Here is a 21,340-nt window from a genome sequence, read left to right as displayed (position 1 = left end):
ATTGCTTTAGATGCAAGTTTAGGTTGTTTATTCGAGATGTTTCCTGTTTCTTAAGGTAGGATTGTATTGCTATAAACTTCCCTCTTAGAAGCGCTTTTGCTGCATCCCATAAGTTTTGGGTCGTCGTGTCTCCATTGTCATTTGCTTCTAGGTATTTTTTGATTTCCTCTTTGACTTCTTCAGTGATCACTTCGTTATTAAGTAGTGTATTGTTTAGCCTCCACGTGATTGTAGTTTTTACAGATCTTTTCCTGTAATTGATGTCTAGTCTCATAGCGTTTTGGTCGGAAAAGGTACTTGATACAATTTCAATTTCCTTAAATTTACCAAGGCTTGATTTGTGACCCAAGATATGATCTATCCTGGAGAATGTTCCACGAGCACTTGAGAAAAATGTGTATTCTGTTGTTTTTGGATTGAATGTCCTATAAATAGCAATTAAGTCCATCTTGTTTGACGTATCATTTAAAGCTTGTGTTTCCTTATTTATTTTCATTTTGGATGATCTGTCCATTGGTGAAAGTGGGGTGTTAAAGTCCCCTACTATGAATGTGTTACTGTCGATTTCTCCTTTTATGGCTATTAGTATTTGCCTTGTGTATTGAGGTGCTCCTATGTTGGGTGCATAAATATTTACAATTGTTATATCTTCTTCTTGGATCGATCCCTTGATCATTATGTAGTGTCCTTTGTCTCTTCTAATAGTCTTTATTTTAAAGTCTATTTTGACTGATATGAGAATTGCTACTCCAGCTTTCTTTTGGTTTCCATTTGCATGGAATATCTTTTTCCATCCCCTTACTTTTAGTCTGTATGTGTCTCTAGGTCTGAAGCGGGTCTCTTGTAGACAGCATCTATATGGGTCTTGTTTTTGTATCCATTCAGCCAATCTGTGTCTTTTGGTGGGAGCATTTAGTGTATTTACATTTAAGGTAATTTTCTATATGTATGTCCCTATTCCCATTTTCTTAATTGTTTTGGGTTCGTTATTGTAGGTCTTTTCCTTCTGTTGGGTTTCTTTCCTAGAGAAGTTCCTTTAGCCTTTGTTGTAAAGCTGGTTTGGTGGTGCTGAGCTCTCTCAGCTTTTGCTTGTCTCTAAAGCTTTTAATTGCTCCATCAAATCTGAATGAGATCCTTGCTGGGTAGAGTAATCTTGGTTATAGGTTCTTCTCCTTCATCACTTGAAATATGTCCTGCCAGTCCCTTCTGGCTTGCAGAGTTTCTGCTGAAAGATCAGCTTTTAACCTTATGGGGATTCCCTTGTGTGTTATTTGTTGTTTTTCCCTTGCTGCTTTTAATATGTTTTCTTTGAATTTAATTTTTGACAGTTTCATTAATATGTGTCTTGGCGTATTTCTCCTTGGATTTATCCTGTATGAGACTCTGTGCTTCCTGGAGTTGATTAACTATTTCCTTTCCCATATTAGGGAAGTTTTCAACTATCATCTCTTCAAATATTTTCTCAGTCCCTTTGTTTTTCTCTTCTTCTTCTGGAACCCCTATAATTTGAACGTTGGTGCGTCTAATGTTGTCCCAGATGCCTCTGAGACTGTCCTCAGTTCTTTTCATTCTTTTTTCTTTATTCTGCTCTGCAGTAGTTATTTCCACTATTTTATCTTCCAGGTCACTTATCCGTTCTTCTGCCTGTTATTCTGCTATTAATCCCATCTAGAGTATTTTTATTTTCATTTCTTGCATTGTTCATCATTGTTTGTTTCATCTTTAGTTCTTTTAGGTCCTTGTTAAATGTTTCTTGCATTTGGTCTATTCTATTTCCAAGATATTGGATCCTCTCTACTATCATTATTCTGAATTCTCTTTCAGGTAGACTGCCTATTTCCTCTTCATTTGTTAGGTCTGGTGTGTTTTTATCTTGCTCCTTCATCTGATGTGTGTTTTTCTGTCTTCTCATTTTGCTTCTCTTACTGTGTTTTGGGTCTCCTTTTTGCAGGCTGCACGTTCGTAGTTCCCTTTGTTTTTGGTGTCTGTCCCCAGTGGCTAAAGTTGTTTCAGTGGGTTGTGTAGGCTTCCAGGTGGAGGGCAGTGGTGCCTGTGTTCTGGCGGATGAGGCTGGATCTTGTCTTTCTGGTGGGCAGGTCCACGTCTGTTGGTGTGTTTTGGGGTGTCTGTGGACTTATTATGATTTTCGGCAGCCTCTCTGCTAATGGGTGGGGTTGTGTTCCTGTCTTGCTAGTTGTTTGCCATAGGGTGTCCAGCACTGTAGCTTGCTGGTCGTTGAGTGATTCTGCGTGCTGTTGTTGAGATGGAGATCTCTGGGAGATTTTCGCCATTTGATATTACGTGGAGCTGGGAGGTCTCTTGTGGACCAGTGTCCTGCAGTTGACTCTCCCACCTCAGAGGCACAGCACTGCCTCCTGGCTGCAGCACCAAGAGCCTTTCATCCACACGTCCAGGTACGTGGGGACTTTCTTCCCTTTTGGGAGGTCTGAGGTCTTCTGCCAGAGTTCAGTAGGTGTTATGTAGGAGTTGTTCCTCGTGTAGATGTATTTCTGGTGTATCTCCGGGCGGAGGGCGCAGGTGCCCGTTTGCGGGCTTCTCTGGGCTCCCGGCTCCCGGCGGCGGGGAGCGGCGAAGGAACCAGGAGGGCTGGCGGGCGGTCTGGGAATGTGGCGGCCGCGCAAGAACGGCCCATGGCCCTCACTCACCGCTCCAGTGCAGCCGCGACACGGGCCCACGCCCACCACCCTCGGGTTCCGCCACAGCCGCTGGACACGCCGCGGACCCGCACGGCTAAGCGGAGCTGGGCTCAGGCGTCAGCCCTCCCGCTCCAACTAACTCCCCAGAAGTATTGCTTGGTGTGCATTTCCAGGCTCTGCCTTCTTTCTCATCTCTTGGTGGCAGGTTGAGGAAGAGGAGAAAAGGTTAAAAGTTTTTCATAAACCGGCAGAATAAGCTTATAACATCCTCTCACTATCTCTGCATAGGTTCTAGTCTCTGCAGCACTACATAAGCTTTGCCCGAAGTAATGAACAGTTAAAAGTCAAGTGTAGTACTTCACCAAACGACTTAAAAATGCTTGCGCACTGTAAAGGATTACGTTGCAGAGAGCACACATGGACCCAGAGCAACTTTTGCCAAAAGAGAATATTGTGCTAAATGTACAGCCATAGCTCTTTTCCATATGAAGAAACAGTCAGAAGGATAAGAGAACTTGGTCAAAATCACACAAGTAAGTAGGACAGAATCTGGTCTGTCTGTCGTAAGGGTTGTGTTCTTTAACCAGCAGGCTAGCTTTTCTCAAATCTGATTCATGCATAGAATAACTAAACACCTCTGTTTGCCTTGAATATTCCCTGTTTATACGTAGGGCTGCTGCGGTTTCTCATATTGCCCACTTTGACTCCCAAAAGCAACCGAGAATACACAATAATTTGGTCATTCTATCCATGGACCACTGTGGTGGGACTGCCCAGGAAGCTTATTAAAAGTGCAGCTTCCTGAGCCCTACTCCACATCTAGATAAGTTTTCTTGGGGTTGGCTCAAGAATCCAGGTACAAGTCTTTTTAAGTGCTTTTGTGGAACCCCCCAGGTGAGTCTCTCGCTCTCGTAGTTAATAAACCATTTATTCTGCCTCCCCCAGATGCCCAGCCAGGTCCTATTAAGGTAGAAGTTCCCCCACCACATCAGAGGGATGCTCCCAGCCAAGTAATCTCTGGAGCCTTGGAGAATCTGAATGGTCTCATGCTGGCCCACCTGCCATGACAAAGCTCCTCCAGAGCATTCCCCTTCACATTTTACATTCTACCATTCCCAAAGGCAATCTGCTCCAAATGGGGCCTGACTTTGTGTGTCCTAACGCGCACCCGCTGATTCAAGCAGTTTAGGAATAGAAGGTGCTGTGGTTTTCAACCAGGGTGGTCCAACCTCTAAAATGGTAGTCGAAGCAGTCTCTACCTCCCGGGCACATCGCCTCTGCAACAGCCCCAGTGAACGAATGTCCCACCTTTGCTTTTTCGAGGTCGGCAACAGGGAGTCCCCTCCTAAAGAAGGTTGTCTCTCATTGCCACACTATCAAAGCCTGCCGCAAATGTTCCTTCCCGTAGGCTTGATCAGGCTAAGGGCAGAGTTGTCTCTTTCCTTCTCTGAGTCGGACCAAATCGTCTTAGAAACACCTCTTCACACTGTTGACCATGTTTTTCATGGGAGCTGCTGCTGAGTCTTTCTCTCATCCTTTCATGGTGGAGAGAAAGAGGATTCTAATGAGTTTTACTTCTAGGGGAGAGGGGAGTGTAATGATCATGTTGTCATTTTCTATTATGTCCTTGTGTCATGAATTTGTTTTCAATTTCATGTTAAAATGGGCCCACCATTTCCACTTTGTGAGGTCATTCAGCACCCTCCTTTTGCTCCTTTAACATCTCTCTCGGTATCACTTGGAAATATTTGAAATGGCATGAGCTTGTCCTCACATTCCTATTAGCTGTAAATCTGGAGCCCCGACATGAACCTAACCATTGAGCAGAACACCTCTCCACTACCTGTGTAACACTGGGTAGGCCCCGTAGCCTCTTGGTTTTTTTAAGTCCTCAGTTGTAAAAATGTGACGGTGCTATGGATTTATATTTGGGGCACGACAAGGTCGAGAAGAGTGTGTCTTTTCCTTTATTCTTCCAAACTGGAATGTCTTCCCTCTCTTCCGCATGGGTCCAAATCTCACTTGTCCTTCAGGCCGACTGCCAAGGAGCCTTCCCTGATTCCCCGGGCCACACAAATCTCTGCCTCTTAGGGTCAGTGCCATACAACCTAGCTGTCTCTTACGTTAATCTTGTCTCTCAAGCCAAACTCAGAATATGGGTGTCTCTTGCCCTCCTGTGGCCCCTGCGGCTGTGCCAGCCCACCGGCACGCCCCACGTGGGGTGTCTACTAGGCTGGGGCGTGGGTGGGGAGGCCCAGGGGTGAGGGGCGAGGCAGAGTACCTTTGCCTCTACCCTGTTCTCCTCCACAAAACTGCCCCTCCTCCTCAAGCCTGCCCCTCAAGTCAAAGGTTCCATATATGACGTCACTGGGTAGTGATGCCCTCACAGGCGTTCTCAGGGTTTCCATGGCAGCATAACTGTGCAAACGGGCTGCGTTCAGAGAAACTACTCTACCCGTTCTCCACCAGATACCAATCTTTTTGGCTGTCTGTGTGAGAATGTGTGACCGGGTAGTGTATGTGTACTCTAACCTGTGCTCTGTTCCCTGGGTGGGCAGTGCAGCAGGTACACCCAGACAGGGCAACTCTACAGGAGGTGTGATATACACACAACCTCACCCGGCTGGCACATGTTCCTGTGGGGGTTGCCAACTACGTACAGCTGAGCACTTTCCCCCCAAATGTAAGTAATACCAGTGACCTGGGACGCCTTAAGGGACGCACAGTTCTCACTGCTGAGGACAAGTGAAAGCTCATCCCTGGACAAGTGTGCAGGACGGTTCTGAGCTTTATAAATGTAGCCTTACCCTTTGGGCTACAGGATGCTTCCATTCAGACCCTTTCCTGATTGGCCTCTTAACAAAAGACAAGCGCATTTTTGTTGGCAAGTTGCAAATGGAGCGGTTTGAGGAACAGGGCCACTCTTGAACCGCACCTTCAAACCCAGGCACCACTGTGCTATCATGTAGACATCTATATCGGTCCCCTCAGACACATCCCTTACTGAGTTGCTGAGTACTAGGGGAGAGGGTGTTGCCATATTGATGGGAAGACCGTAAGAACGAAGGGGGGGCGGTGATGAAGTGCTAATGAGACTGGAGGGCTGAGGAGATGGTGTCCCAGGAGGCTGGGTTGATGTGAGCCTAGACTTGGTACCCAGAACCCGGTTCTGAGTCTCCTGATCACTCTGCCTCAGTATTTGGCCTTGTTCTAATCGACATAAAAGTATTAGACAGCTAGAGTTCAGTGTGGTTGAAATAGGCAGTATAAATGGGGCCCAAGAGGGGTTGCCAAGGTGGGCGGGGCTCTTAACCAATTTATATTAGATTATTTTTTTCCAAAACTTGAAAGACATTTCCATGAAAGCCTCAGAAGTGACAGACTGCAAGAAATGTTTTCTCTGTTGTGGAAGGGAGAGATGGAGAGGATCATGATTGCAATTACTTTCGGGTTCTACTGTTTTCCCTGGGAATGGTGAAGAGACTTCCTCATGTGCTGCAGCCCTAGGCTCTAGGGATTGCTTTTGCAGCCAGTGTCCCTTCTCTAGGGACTCATAGAGATGATGCGCCAAGGCTGTGTTTTGGACGTCAAGTAGATTAAAAGGTCTTCAGCCAGAAACTGGGAGAGACATGAGAGAGGGAAATTCTGGCAGGAGACTGTGCACAGCAGAAGTGACTGATCAGTTCTGATTTTCTTTGCAGCAGCAGTGGCTCCCGCTTCTCATCCTACACCTGGTCACTACCATGTCCTGTACCGCGGGTGTGGAGAAACGCAGTTGGGCTGGCATGGGGAGACATACTGCCTGGTTGGTGGCTACCGGCTCTACGGGGATGTTCCTTTGGCCACGCCAGCTAAGGTAGAAGCAGAGAAGCCAGTCCCCAGACGTGCTCCGAAGAGAAAGCACTCTCTGGAATGGTCGGACGAAGACCTGGGTTGCCCCAGACCCAAAATCCGGCGATTGGAGCTTTCAAGCAGCACAGGAATACAAGGTGCTTTGATTGTCAAGCAGGGTGGCCCAACCTCTGGGCACATCGCCTCTGCAAGAGCCACAGTAAACGAATGTCCCATATTTGCTTTTTCAAGGTGGCAGCAGGGAGTCCCCTCCTAAAGAAGGTTCTCTCTCATTGCCACACTATCCAAGGTTGCCACACATGTTCCTTCCTGTGGGCCTCATCAGGCTAAGGGCAGAGCTGTCTCTTTGCTTCTCTGAGTCGCACCATATGGTCTTAGTGACACCTCTTCACCCTGTTGACCATGTTTTTCACGGGGGCTGCTGCTGAGACTTTATCTCATCCTTTCATGGTGGAGAGAGAGAGGATTCTAATGAATTTTACTTCCAGGGGAGAGGGGAGTGTTATGATTATGTTGTCATTTTCTATTATGTCCTTTTGTCATGAATTTATTTTCAATTTCATGTTAAAATGGGCCCACCATCCCCACTTTGTGAGGTCATTCAGCACCCTCATTTTGCACCTTCAACATCTCTCTCAGTACCACTTGGAAATGTTTGAAATGGCATGAGCTTGTCCTCACATTCCTATCAGCTGTAAATCCGGAGCCCCACCATGAACCTAACCATTGAGCAGAACACCTCTCCACTACCTGTGTAACACTGGGTAGGCCCCTTAATCTCTTGGTCTTTTTAAGTCCATAGTTATACAAATGTGAAGGTGCTATGAATTTATATTTGGGGCAGGACAAGGTAGAGGAGAGTGTGTCTTTGCTTTTGTTCTTCCAAACTGGAATGTCTTCCCTCTCTTCCCCATGGAAGATGCTCCTTTGGCCTCGCCAGCCAAGGTGGAAGCAGAGAAGCCAGTCCCCAGACGTGCTCCGAAGAGAAAGCACTCTCTGGAAATGCCGGACGAAGACCTGGGTTGCTCCAGACCCAAAATCCGGCAATTGTAGCATGGTGGCAGGAGGCGGACCCCACAGAATCTTGCAGGTGAGTCATCCTGAAGAGAAGGCAATGGTTTAAATGCCTAAGGCAGCGAATGCCTCTTCCTGCACTGACACCCCCCGCCCCCCACTGCCCACTGCCACAGATTAGAACCTGCATCGTTTTGTCTGAGCCTTCCCCAGCCAGGAGCCTCCTTCTATACTAAATGGCCATAAGCCAGGAGCCTCAGAAACTGAGGTTTGTAATGAGAGTCTGCCCTGAACATCCCAGGGCTGAAGCTGGCCTGGAAGAAACCCTGACGTTCCTCTGCTTAATCCTCAGGGGCCCCTTTGTGAGCTGAAGAAAGAAAAGTCTAGAAAAAACGGATACCTGGGAGGGGAAGATGGCGGAAGAGTAAGACGCGGAGATCACCTTCCTCCCCACAGATACACCAGAAATACATCTACATGTGGAACAACTCCTACAGAACACCTACTGAACGCTGGCAGAAGACCTCAGACCTCCCAAAAGGCAAGAAACTCCCCACATACCTGGGTAGGGCCAAAGAAAAAAAGAAAAAACAGAGACAAAAGAATAGGGACGGGACCTGCACCAGTGGGAGGGAGCTGTGAAGGAGGAAAGGATTCCACACACTAGGAAGCCCCTTCGCGGGAGGAGAGTGCGCGTGGCGGAGGGGGGAAGCTTAGGAGCCGCGGAGGAGAGCACAGCCACAGGGGTGCGGAGGGAAAGCGGAGAGATTCCCGCACAGAGGATAGGTGCCAACTGGCACTCACCAGCCCGAGAGGTTTGTCTGCTCAGCCGCGGGGGTGGGCGGGGCTGCAAGCTGAGGATCGGGCTTTAGTCGGAGCGCAGGGAGAGGACTGGGGTTGGTGGCGTGAACATAGCCTGAAGGGGTTAGTGCACCACGGCTAGCCGGGAGGGAGTCCGGGAAAAGAGCTGGAGCTGCCGAAGAGGCAAGAGACATTTTCTTCCCTCTTTGTTTCCTACTGCGCGAGGAGAGGGGATTAAGAGCGCTGCTTAAAGGAGCTCCAGAGACGGGCGCGAGTCGTGGCTAAAAGCGCGGACCCCAGAGACGGGCATGACACGCTAAGGCTGCTGCTGCCGCCACCAAGAAGGCTGTGTGCGAGCACAGGTCACTATCCACACCCCGCTTCCGCGGAGCCTGTGCAGCCCGCCACTGCCAGGTTCCCGGGATCCAGGGACAACTTCCCCGGGAGAACGCGCGGTGAGCCTCAGGCTGGTGCAAAGTCACGCCGGCCCGTGGCGCCGCAGGCTCGCCCCGCACTCCGTGCCCCTCCCTCCCCCCGGCCTGAGTGAGCCAGAGCCCCCGAATCAGCGGCTCCTTTAACCCCGTCTTGTCTGAGTGAAAAACAGACGCCCTCCAGCGACCTACACGCAGAGGCGGGGCCAAATCCAAAGCTGAGCCCCTGGGAGCGGTGCAAACAAAGAACAGAAAGGGAAATCTCTCCCAGCAGCCTCAGAAGCAGCGGATTAAAGCTCCACAATCAACTTGATGTACCCTGCATCTGTGCAATACATGAATAGACAACGAATCATCCCAAATTGAGGAGGTGGACTTTGAGAGCAAGATTTATCATTTTTTCCCCTTTACCTCTTTTTGTGAGTGTGTATGTGTATGCTTCTCTGTGAGATTTTGCCTGTATAGCTTTGCTTCCACCATTTGTTCTAGGGTTCTGTTTTTTAAAAAATTTTTTTCTTAATAATTATTTTTATTTTAATAACTTTATTTTATATTACTTTATCTTCTTTCTTTCTTTCTCTCTCTCTTTCTTTCTTTCTTTCTTTCCTTCCTTCCTTCCTTCCTTCCTTCCTTCCTTCCTTCTTTCCTTCCCTCATTTAGACAAAGAATCATCCCAAATTGAGGAGGTGGACTTTGAGAGCAAGATTTATGATTTTTTCCCCCTATTCCTCTTTTTGTGAGTTTGTAAGTGTATGCTTCTGTATGAGATTTTGTCTGTATAGCTTTGCTTCCACCATTTATCCAAAGGTTCTATCCGTTCGTTTTTTTTTCTTAATAAGTAATTTTTAATTTAATAACTTTATTATATTTTATTTTACTTTATCTTCTTTCTTTCTTTCCTTTTTCCTTCCTTCCCTCCTCCCTTCCTTCCTTCCTCCCACCGTCCCTCCCTCCCTCCATCCTTTCTTTCTTTCCTTCTTTCCTTCTTTTCTTCTTTCTTTCTTCCTTCCTTCCTTCCTTAAATTAAATTCAATATAGATATTTAAATTTAAGGTAAAGCTAAATTATAATTTGAAATTATATGTGGAGTTTTATTTCCTAAAGAATATTTTGGAAATTTCAACTCCTATTTTAACTTATATTTTCAGAGAAGGTATTTGGTCCAAATGAAGAATATCTTCAATTATCGTTCTTCTATTGCAAGCAAAAAAAGATTTATACTTCTTTTCATGAAATATGGTTGTTTGACAACAGAAGGATAAATATTTTATATTTTTAGAAACAACAGTCAGGCTACTGATATTCTTAATGAGTTTTAATAAATCTGAATGCTTCTTATCATCTACTCTTTAGCTGGTACCTGAGGAGTTGTATACCTCCGGGAAGATATGTGCTCCAGACCCGTAAATATGCAGTTCACAGAGCCCACCACCAGAGGACAATAATGAAGTAAAATCTTGAAACCATGTAGTGAAAATAGTGGGAGTTTAAATAAAAGCAACATTTCACACTATGCTTTTCTGACCAATGTTATATCTAATAACCTAATGGATTATATGTACATGGATTCTGAAAAGTCAGCAGCACACTTCGCTGGTCAATTTCTATGATAAGGGGAACGGAATTTGAGTGTAGAAAAACAGTATACTTACATCTTAAAATTCCACCCCTACAGAATCTACTCACTATTGAAAACTGGTAAGAATAATAGCTTTCTGTGTCTCAGTGACCAGTTAACATTTTCAAGAGTAGAATTTATCTTCCTATGATGCTCAAATACACAGGGAAAATGCATATCTAGGACAATGGATAAACTCTATATGACATGAGAAAAGAGTTATTCAAACGGAAAAAGTATAAGATCTACAAGGCACAGTTTTATATGCATTAGTGTGGATATATACGTAAAGAAGCTCTAAGAAACATAAAAATCACTTCCAGGAAGTAATTTTAGGTAGAAGAGAATTAACATGGATGAGGAAGAAAAGAGAGTTGGTTTTAAAATAGTTTCATTTACTTGTTTTTTTGTTTGTTTATTTATTTGGTCTTTGGAATATAAGAAAACAGTGGCTTTCAGATCAGTATCCCAGTGGAACAAAGGGACCGAGGTCTATCCTGGAGCCCGGCCATTGTTTGACTATCTTGTAATAATCCTGGTGAAATACAACCAAATCATTTGAACTATAAGCATCCTCTCTGACAATAAACTTAAGACACCAACATTATATATTAAAGAAAGTAAAGAGAGAATACTGTTTTCTTTAGAGAGAAAATACAGATCCTGGCCCAAATCAATAATGTCAGCAAACCTCATGGGTATAGAATATTCTGCCGCCTATCATTTAGAACATGCCTCTAGAAGAGGGAAACTGGGCGATAATTTCCCCAGATTTTATATTTAATTCAAATATTTTAGATAAGAGGCATCTCTAGTAAAACATTGTATTATTGATTCTTTCCAATATGATAGCTCACAGGAGTTCCTCTTTCCTTCTCAAATACATATGGGGAAATGGAGGTGGGTGGGGGTTAGAGGAAGTATCTAAATAGAGCATAATAATCAACAGTTTGTTTTTTAAAAATAGAAATTTCTATTCAAATTGTTTCCAGAGACAGAAACACACAGAGACAACTCCATGTGACAAGAGTGAAAGAGACCAGAGTGATGCAGATGCAAATCAAAAAACTGCCAACACCAGTGATTGATGGCCACCACCAGAATCTGGTTAAGACAAAGAAGGATCCTCCCCTTGAGGCGTCAGAAAGAACATGGTCCTCTCAACACTTCGAGTTTGAACTTCTGGCCTCTAGAGCTGTGATAAAATAAATTTCTGTTCTTTTAAGCTAACAAGTTTGTGGTATCTTGTTATGGTAGCCCTAGAGATGACAGTATTTGATTCCTGAGCTGGCAACTGTATGTTGATTATGTAATGACTATTCCAAGATAATCAACAGACACAAAGATAAAGGCAAAACTGAGACTAAGCCCAGTTCTTTTTATTCCCAGAATAATAAATGATTTTTTAATTAATTTAGATCTCTTTGTCTAACCCCTCTGCTTTTCAGAAGAGTATGTGGGACCAATCAAGTATTAATATGTTATACTTTCATTTTAATTCATCTCAAATTATTTCTAATTCCCCTTACGAGTTCTTACTTGACCCATGAATTATTTAGGAATATATTCTTTAATTTCCATTTGTGATTTTCAACAAATTTCTTTCTGTTAACGATTTCTTATTGCATTCTGTTGTCATCTGAGAGCACTCTTCGTATGGTTTATATCCTTTAAAATGTACTGAAATTTGTTTTATGCTCTAGCATATAGTATATCCATGTGCATTTGAAAAGAATGTATATTCTGATGCTGTTGGGTGGAATGTTTTATAGATGGCTGTTAGGTCTACTTGATTGATAACGCTGTTCAAGGTTTTTATTTTCTTGTTGATTTTCTGTCTGTTCTGCTATTGAAAGAAGGGTTTTAAAGTATACGACTATTATTGTAGAACTGTCTGTTTCTCTTTTCTGTTGTGTCGATTTTGCTTCATTGTATTTTGAAGTCCTGTTGTTACGTGCATATAAGTTTATAATTATTATGCATTCTAGATGGAATAATCATTTTATCATTTTAAAATGTCTTTGTCTCTGGTAAAAATTTTCGTCTTAAAATGTAATTTTTTTCTGATATTTTCTTAGCCACTCCGGTTTTGTTGTTGTTGTTTTGTTTTGTTTTTACTGTTATGGTATATCTATTCCAACCCTTTTACACTTCACCTATATATTTTCTTTTTTTTTTTTTTAAACATCTTTATTGGGGTATAATTGCTTTACAAAGGTGTGTTAGTTTCCGCTTTATAACAAAGTGAATCAGTTACACACATACATATGTTCCCATATCTCTTCCCGCTTGCGACTCCCTCCCTCCCACCCTCCCTATCCCACCCCTCCAGGCGGTCACAAAGCACCGAGCTGATATCTCTGTGCTATGCGGCTGCTTCCACTAGTTATCTACCTTACGTTTGTTAGTGTATATATGTCTATGCCTCTCTCTCGCTTTGTCACAGCTTAACCTTCCCCCTCCCCATATCCTCAAGTTCGTTCTCTAGTAGGTCTCTGTCTTTATTCCTGTCTTACCCCCAGGTTCTTCATGACATTTTTTTTCTTAAATTCCATTTATATGTGTTAGCATACGGTATTTGTCTTTCTCTTTCTGACTTACTTCACTCTGTATGACAGACTCTAGGTCTATCCACCTCATTACAAATAGCTGAATTTCATTTCTTTTTATGGCTGAGTAATATTCCATTGTATATATGTGCCACATCTTCTTTATCCATTCATCAGATTACGGGCACTTAGGTTGTTTCCATCTCCGGGCTATTGTAAATAGAGCTGCAATGAACATTTTGGTACATGACTCTTTTTGAATTTTGGCTTTCTCAGGGTGTATGCCCAGTAGTGGGATTGCTGGGTCATATGGTAGTTCTATTTGTAGTTTTTTAAGGAACCTCCATAGTGTTCTCCACAGTGGCTGAACCAATTCACATTCCCACCTGCAGTGAAAGAGTGTTCCCTTTTCTCCACAGCCTCTCCAGCATTTATTGTTTCTAGATTTTTGATGATGGCCATTCTGACTGGTGTGAGATGATATCTCATTGTAGTTTTGATTTGCATTTCTCTAATGATTAATGATGTTGATCATTCTTTCATGTGTTTGTTGGCAGTCTGTATATTTTCTTTGGAGAAATGTCTATTTAGATCTTCTGCCCATTTTTGGATTGGCTTGTTTTCTTTTTTTGTTATTGAGCTGCATGTGCTGCTTGTAAATTTTGGAAATTAATCCTTTGTCAGTTGCTTCAGTTGCAAATATTTTCTCCCATTCTGAGGGTTGTCTTTTGGTCTTGTTTATGGTTTCCTTTGCTGTGCGAAAGCTTTGAAGTTTCATTAGGTCCCATTTGTTTATTTTTGTTTTTATTTCCATTTCTCTAGGAGGTGGGTCAAAAAGGATCTTGCTGTGATTTATGTCATAGGGTGTCCTGCCTATGATTTCCTCTAAGAGTTTGATAGTGTCTGGCCTTACATTTAGGTCTTTAATCCATTTTGAGCTTATTTTTGTGTATGCTGTTAGGGAGTGATCTAATCTCATACTTTGACATGTACCTGTCCAGTTTTCCCAGCACAATTTATTGAAGAGGCTGTCCTTTCTCCACTGTACATTCCTGCCTCCTTTATCAAAGATAAGGTGACCATATGTGTGTGGGTTTATCTCTGGGCTTTCTATCCTGCTCCATTGATCTATCTCTCTGTTTTTGTGCCAGTACCATACTGTCTTGATTACTGTAGCTTTGTAGTAGAGTCTGAACTCAGGTAGCCTGATTCCTCCAGCTCCGTGTTTCGTTCTCAAGATAGCTTTGGCTATTTGGGGTCTTTTGTGTTTCCATACAAATTGTGAAATTTTTACTTGTAGTTCTGTGAAAAATGCCAGTGATAGTTTGATAGGAATTGCATTGAATCTGTAGATTGCTTTGGGTAGTAGAGTCATTTTCACAATGTTGATTCTTCCAATCCAAGAACATGGTATATCTCTCCATCTATTTGTATCATCTGTAATTTCTTACATCAGTGTCTTATAATTTTCTTCCTATAGGTCTTTTGTCTCCTTAGGTAGGTTTATTCGTAGGTATTTTGTTCTTTTTGTTGCAATGGTAAATGGGAGTGTTTTCTTCATTTCACTTTCAGATTTTTCATCGTTAGTGTATAAGAATGCAAGAGATTTCTGTGCATTAATTTTGTTTCCTGCAACTCTACCAAATTCATTGATTAGTTCTAGTAGTTTTCTGGTAGCATCTTTAGGATTCTCTATGTATAGTATCATGTCATCTGCAAACAGTGACAGCTTTACTTCTTCTTTTCCGATTTGGATTCCCTTTATTTCCTTTTCTTCTCTGATTGCTGTGGCTAAAACTTCCAAAATTATGTTGAATAAGAGTGGTGGGAGTGGGCAACCTTGTCTTTTTCCTGATCTTAGTGGAAATTCTTTCAGTTTTTCACCATTGAGGATGGTGTTGGCTGTGGGTTTGTCATATATGGCCTTTATTATGTTGAGGAAAGTTCCCTCTATGCCTATTTTCTGCAGGGTTTTTATCATAAATGGGTGTTGAATTTTGTCGAAAGCTTTCTCTGCATCTATTGAGATGACCATATGGTTTTTCTCCTTCAATCTGTTAATATGGTGTATCACATTGATTGATTTGCGTATATTGAAGAATCCTTGCATTCCTGGAATAAACCCCACTTGATCATGGTGTATGATCCTTTGAATGTGCTCTTGGATTCTGTTTGCTAGTATTTTGTTCAGGATTTTTGCATCTATGTTCACCAGTTATATTGGCCTGTAGTTTCCTTTCTTTGTGACATCCTTGTCTGGTTTTGGTATCAGGGTGATGGTGGCCTCGTAGAATGAGTTTGGGAGTGTTCCTCCCTCTGCTATATTTTGGAAGGGTTTGAGAAGGATAGCTGTTAGCTCTTCTCTAAACGTTTGATAGAATTCGCCTGTGAAGCCATCTGGTCCTGGGTTTTTGATTGTTGGAAGATTTTTAATCACAGTTTCAATTTCAGTGCTTGTGATTGTTCTGTTCATATTTTCCGTTTTTTCCTGATTCAGTCTTGGCACCTTGTGCATTTCTAAGAACTTGTCCACTTCTTCCATGTTGTCCATTTTATTGGCATAGAGTTGCCTGTAGTAATCTCTCATGATCTTTTGTATTTCTGCAGTGTCAGTTGTTACTTCTCCTTTTTCATTTCTGATTCTATTGATTTGACTCTTCTCCCTTTTTTTCTTGATGAATCTGGCTAATGGTTTATCAATTTTGTTTATCTGCTCAGAGAACCAGCTTTTAGTTTTATTGATCTTTGCTATCGTTTCCTTCATTCCTTTTTCATTTATTTCTGATCTGATCTTTATGATTTCTGTCCTTCTGCTAACTTTGGGCTTTTTTTCTTCTTCTTTCTCTAATTGCTTTAGATGCAAGTTTAGGTTGTTTATTCGAGATGTTTCCTGTTTCTTAAGGTAGGATTGTATTGCTATAAACTTCCCTCTTAGAAGCGCTTTTGCTGCATCCCATAAGTTTTGGGTCGTCGTGTCTCCATTGTCATTTGCTTCTAGGTATTTTTTGATTTCCTCTTTGACTTCTTCAGTGATCACTTCGTTATTAAGTAGTGTATTGTTTAGCCTCCACGTGATTGTAGTTTTTACAGATCTTTTCCTGTAATTGATGTCTAGTCTCATAGCGTTTTGGTCGGAAAAGGTACTTGATACAATTTCAATTTCCTTAAATTTACCAAGGCTTGATTTGTGACCCAAGATATGATCTATCCTGGAGAATGTTCCACGAGCACTTGAGAAAAATGTGTATTCTGTTGTTTTTGGATTGAATGTCCTATAAATAGCAATTAAGTCCATCTTGTTTGACGTATCATTTAAAGCTTGTGTTTCCTTATTTATTTTCATTTTGGATGATCTGTCCATTGGTGAAAGTGGGGTGTTAAAGTCCCCTACTATGAATGTGTTACTGTCGATTTCTCCTTTTATGGCTATTAGTATTTGCCTTGTGTATTGAGGTGCTCCTATGTTGGGTGCATAAATATTTACAATTGTTATATCTTCTTCTTGGATCGATCCCTTGATCATTATGTAGTGTCCTTTGTCTCTTCTAATAGTCTTTATTTTAAAGTCTATTTTGACTGATATGAGAATTGCTACTCCAGCTTTCTTTTGGTTTCCATTTGCATGGAATATCTTTTTCCATCCCCTTACTTTTAGTCTGTATGTGTCTCTAGGTCTGAAGCGGGTCTCTTGTAGACAGCATCTATATGGGTCTTGTTTTTGTATCCATTCAGCCAATCTGTGTCTTTTGGTGGGAGCATTTAGTGTATTTACATTTAAGGTAATTTTCTATATGTATGTCCCTATTCCCATTTTCTTAATTGTTTTGGGTTCGTTATTGTAGGTCTTTTCCTTCTGTTGGGTTTCTTTCCTAGAGAAGTTCCTTTAGCCTTTGTTGTAAAGCTGGTTTGGTGGTGCTGAGCTCTCTCAGCTTTTGCTTGTCTCTAAAGCTTTTAATTGCTCCATCAAATCTGAATGAGATCCTTGCTGGGTAGAGTAATCTTGGTTATAGGTTCTTCTCCTTCATCACTTGAAATATGTCCTGCCAGTCCCTTCTGGCTTGCAGAGTTTCTGCTGAAAGATCAGCTTTTAACCTTATGGGGATTCCCTTGTGTGTTATTTGTTGTTTTTCCCTTGCTGCTTTTAATATGTTTTCTTTGAATTTAATTTTTGACAGTTTCATTAATATGTGTCTTGGCGTATTTCTCCTTGGATTTATCCTGTATGAGACTCTGTGCTTCCTGGAGTTGATTAACTATTTCCTTTCCCATATTAGGGAAGTTTTCAACTATCATCTCTTCAAATATTTTCTCAGTCCCTTTGTTTTTCTCTTCTTCTTCTGGAACCCCTATAATTTGAACGTTGGTGCGTCTAATGTTGTCCCAGATGCCTCTGAGACTGTCCTCAGTTCTTTTCATTCTTTTTTCTTTATTCTGCTCTGCAGTAGTTATTTCCACTATTTTATCTTCCAGGTCACTTATCCGTTCTTCTGCCTGTTATTCTGCTATTAATCCCATCTAGAGTATTTTTATTTTCATTTCTTGCATTGTTCATCATTGTTTGTTTCATCTTTAGTTCTTTTAGGTCCTTGTTAAATGTTTCTTGCATTTGGTCTATTCTATTTCCAAGATATTGGATCCTCTCTACTATCATTATTCTGAATTCTCTTTCAGGTAGACTGCCTATTTCCTCTTCATTTGTTAGGTCTGGTGTGTTTTTATCTTGCTCCTTCATCTGATGTGTGTTTTTCTGTCTTCTCATTTTGCTTCTCTTACTGTGTTTTGGGTCTCCTTTTTGCAGGCTGCACGTTCGTAGTTCCCTTTGTTTTTGGTGTCTGTCCCCAGTGGCTAAAGTTGTTTCAGTGGGTTGTGTAGGCTTCCAGGTGGAGGGCAGTGGTGCCTGTGTTCTGGCGGATGAGGCTGGATCTTGTCTTTCTGGTGGGCAGGTCCACGTCTGTTGGTGTGTTTTGGGGTGTCTGTGGACTTATTATGATTTTCGGCAGCCTCTCTGCTAATGGGTGGGGTTGTGTTCCTGTCTTGCTAGTTGTTTGCCATAGGGTGTCCAGCACTGTAGCTTGCTGGTCGTTGAGTGATTCTGCGTGCTGTTGTTGAGATGGAGATCTCTGGGAGATTTTCGCCATTTGATATTACGTGGAGCTGGGAGGTCTCTTGTGGACCAGTGTCCTGCAGTTGACTCTCCCACCTCAGAGGCACAGCACTGCCTCCTGGCTGCAGCACCAAGAGCCTTTCATCCACACGTCCAGGTACGTGGGGACTTTCTTCCCTTTTGGGAGGTCTGAGGTCTTCTGCCAGAGTTCAGTAGGTGTTATGTAGGAGTTGTTCCTCGTGTAGATGTATTTCTGGTGTATCTCCGGGCGGAGGGCGCAGGTGCCCGTTTGCGGGCTTCTCTGGGCTCCCGGCTCCCGGCGGCGGGGAGCGGCGAAGGAACCAGGAGGGCTGGCGGGCGGTCTGGGAATGTGGCGGCCGCGCAAGAACGGCCCATGGCCCTCACTCACCGCTCCAGTGCAGCCGCGACACGGGCCCACGCCCACCACCCTCGGGTTCCGCCACAGCCGCTGGACACGCCGCGGACCCGCACGGCTAAGCGGAGCTGGGCTCAGGCGTCAGCCCTCCCGCTCCAACTAACTCCCCAGAAGTATTGCTTGGTGTGCATTTCCAGGCTCTGCCTTCTTTCTCATCTCTTGGTGGCAGGTTGAGGAAGAGGAGAAAAGGTTAAAAGTTTTTCATAAACCGGCAGAATAAGCTTATAACATCCTCTCACTATCTCTGCATAGGTTCTAGTCTCTGCAGCACTACATAAGCTTTGCCCGAAGTAATGAACAGTTAAAAGTCAAGTGTAGTACTTCACCAAACGACTTAAAAATGCTTGCGCACTGTAAAGGATTACGTTGCAGAGAGCACACATGGACCCAGAGCAACTTTTGCCAAAAGAGAATATTGTGCTAAATGTACAGCCATAGCTCTTTTCCATATGAAGAAACAGTCAGAAGGATAAGAGAACTTGGTCAAAATCACACAAGTAAGTAGGACAGAATCTGGTCTGTCTGTCGTAAGGGTTGTGTTCTTTAACCAGCAGGCTAGCTTTTCTCAAATCTGATTCATGCATAGAATAACTAAACACCTCTGTTTGCCTTGAATATTCCCTGTTTATACGTAGGGCTGCTGCGGTTTCTCATATTGCCCACTTTGACTCCCAAAAGCAACCGAGAATACACAATAATTTGGTCATTCTATCCATGGACCACTGTGGTGGGACTGCCCAGGAAGCTTATTAAAAGTGCAGCTTCCTGAGCCCTACTCCACATCTAGATAAGTTTTCTTGGGGTTGGCTCAAGAATCCAGGTACAAGTCTTTTTAAGTGCTTTTGTGGAACCCCCCAGGTGAGTCTCTCGCTCTCGTAGTTAATAAACCATTTATTCTGCCTCCCCCAGATGCCCAGCCAGGTCCTATTAAGGTAGAAGTTCCCCCACCACATCAGAGGGATGCTCCCAGCCAAGTAATCTCTGGAGCCTTGGAGAATCTGAATGGTCTCATGCTGGCCCACCTGCCATGACAAAGCTCCTCCAGAGCATTCCCCTTCACATTTTACATTCTACCATTCCCAAAGGCAATCTGCTCCAAATGGGGCCTGACTTTGTGTGTCCTAACGCGCACCCGCTGATTCAAGCAGTTTAGGAATAGAAGGTGCTGTGGTTTTCAACCAGGGTGGTCCAACCTCTAAAATGGTAGTCGAAGCAGTCTCTACCTCCCGGGCACATCGCCTCTGCAACAGCCCCAGTGAACGAATGTCCCACCTTTGCTTTTTCGAGGTCGGCAACAGGGAGTCCCCTCCTAAAGAAGGTTGTCTCTCATTGCCACACTATCAAAGCCTGCCGCAAATGTTCCTTCCCGTAGGCTTGATCAGGCTAAGGGCAGAGTTGTCTCTTTCCTTCTCTGAGTCGGACCAAATCGTCTTAGAAACACCTCTTCACACTGTTGACCATGTTTTTCATGGGAGCTGCTGCTGAGTCTTTCTCTCATCCTTTCATGGTGGAGAGAAAGAGGATTCTAATGAGTTTTACTTCTAGGGGAGAGGGGAGTGTAATGATCATGTTGTCATTTTCTATTATGTCCTTGTGTCATGAATTTGTTTTCAATTTCATGTTAAAATGGGCCCACCATTTCCACTTTGTGAGGTCATTCAGCACCCTCCTTTTGCTCCTTTAACATCTCTCTCGGTATCACTTGGAAATATTTGAAATGGCATGAGCTTGTCCTCACATTCCTATTAGCTGTAAATCTGGAGCCCCGACATGAACCTAACCATTGAGCAGAACACCTCTCCACTACCTGTGTAACACTGGGTAGGCCCCGTAGCCTCTTGGTTTTTTTAAGTCCTCAGTTGTAAAAATGTGACGGTGCTATGGATTTATATTTGGGGCACGACAAGGTCGAGAAGAGTGTGTCTTTTCCTTTATTCTTCCAAACTGGAATGTCTTCCCTCTCTTCCGCATGGGTCCAAATCTCACTTGTCCTTCAGGCCGACTGCCAAGGAGCCTTCCCTGATTCCCCGGGCCACACAAATCTCTGCCTCTTAGGGTCAGTGCCATACAACCTAGCTGTCTCTTACGTTAATCTTGTCTCTCAAGCCAAACTCAGAATATGGGTGTCTCTTGCCCTCCTGTGGCCCCTGCGGCTGTGCCAGCCCACCGGCACGCCCCACGTGGGGTGTCTACTAGGCTGGGGCGTGGGTGGGGAGGCCCAGGGGTGAGGGGCGAGGCAGAGTACCTTTGCCTCTACCCTGTTCTCCTCCACAAAACTGCCCCTCCTCCTCAAGCCTGCCCCTCAAGTCAAAGGTTCCATATATGACGTCACTGGGTAGTGATGCCCTCACAGGCGTTCTCAGGGTTTCCATGGCAGCATAACTGTGCAAACGGGCTGCGTTCAGAGAAACTACTCTACCCGTTCTCCACCAGATACCAATCTTTTTGGCTGTCTGTGTGAGAATGTGTGACCGGGTAGTGTATGTGTACTCTAACCTGTGCTCTGTTCCCTGGGTGGGCAGTGCAGCAGGTACACCCAGACAGGGCAACTCTACAGGAGGTGTGATATACACACAACCTCACCCGGCTGGCACATGTTCCTGTGGGGGTTGCCAACTACGTACAGCTGAGCACTTTCCCCCCAAATGTAAGTAATACCAGTGACCTGGGACGCCTTAAGGGACGCACAGTTCTCACTGCTGAGGACAAGTGAAAGCTCATCCCTGGACAAGTGTGCAGGACGGTTCTGAGCTTTATAAATGTAGCCTTACCCTTTGGGCTACAGGATGCTTCCATTCAGACCCTTTCCTGATTGGCCTCTTAACAAAAGACAAGCGCATTTTTGTTGGCAAGTTGCAAATGGAGCGGTTTGAGGAAC

This window comes from Delphinapterus leucas, chromosome 17 (assembly GCF_059928025.1).
Source record: "Delphinapterus leucas isolate spDelLeu-1000000601 "Yukka" chromosome 17, BTC_Dleu_Yukka2, whole genome shotgun sequence".
Lineage (NCBI taxonomy): Eukaryota > Metazoa > Chordata > Mammalia > Artiodactyla > Monodontidae > Delphinapterus > Delphinapterus leucas.
The sequence above is the reverse complement of the archived record's forward strand: the minus strand, read 5'-3'. Positions refer to the sequence as shown.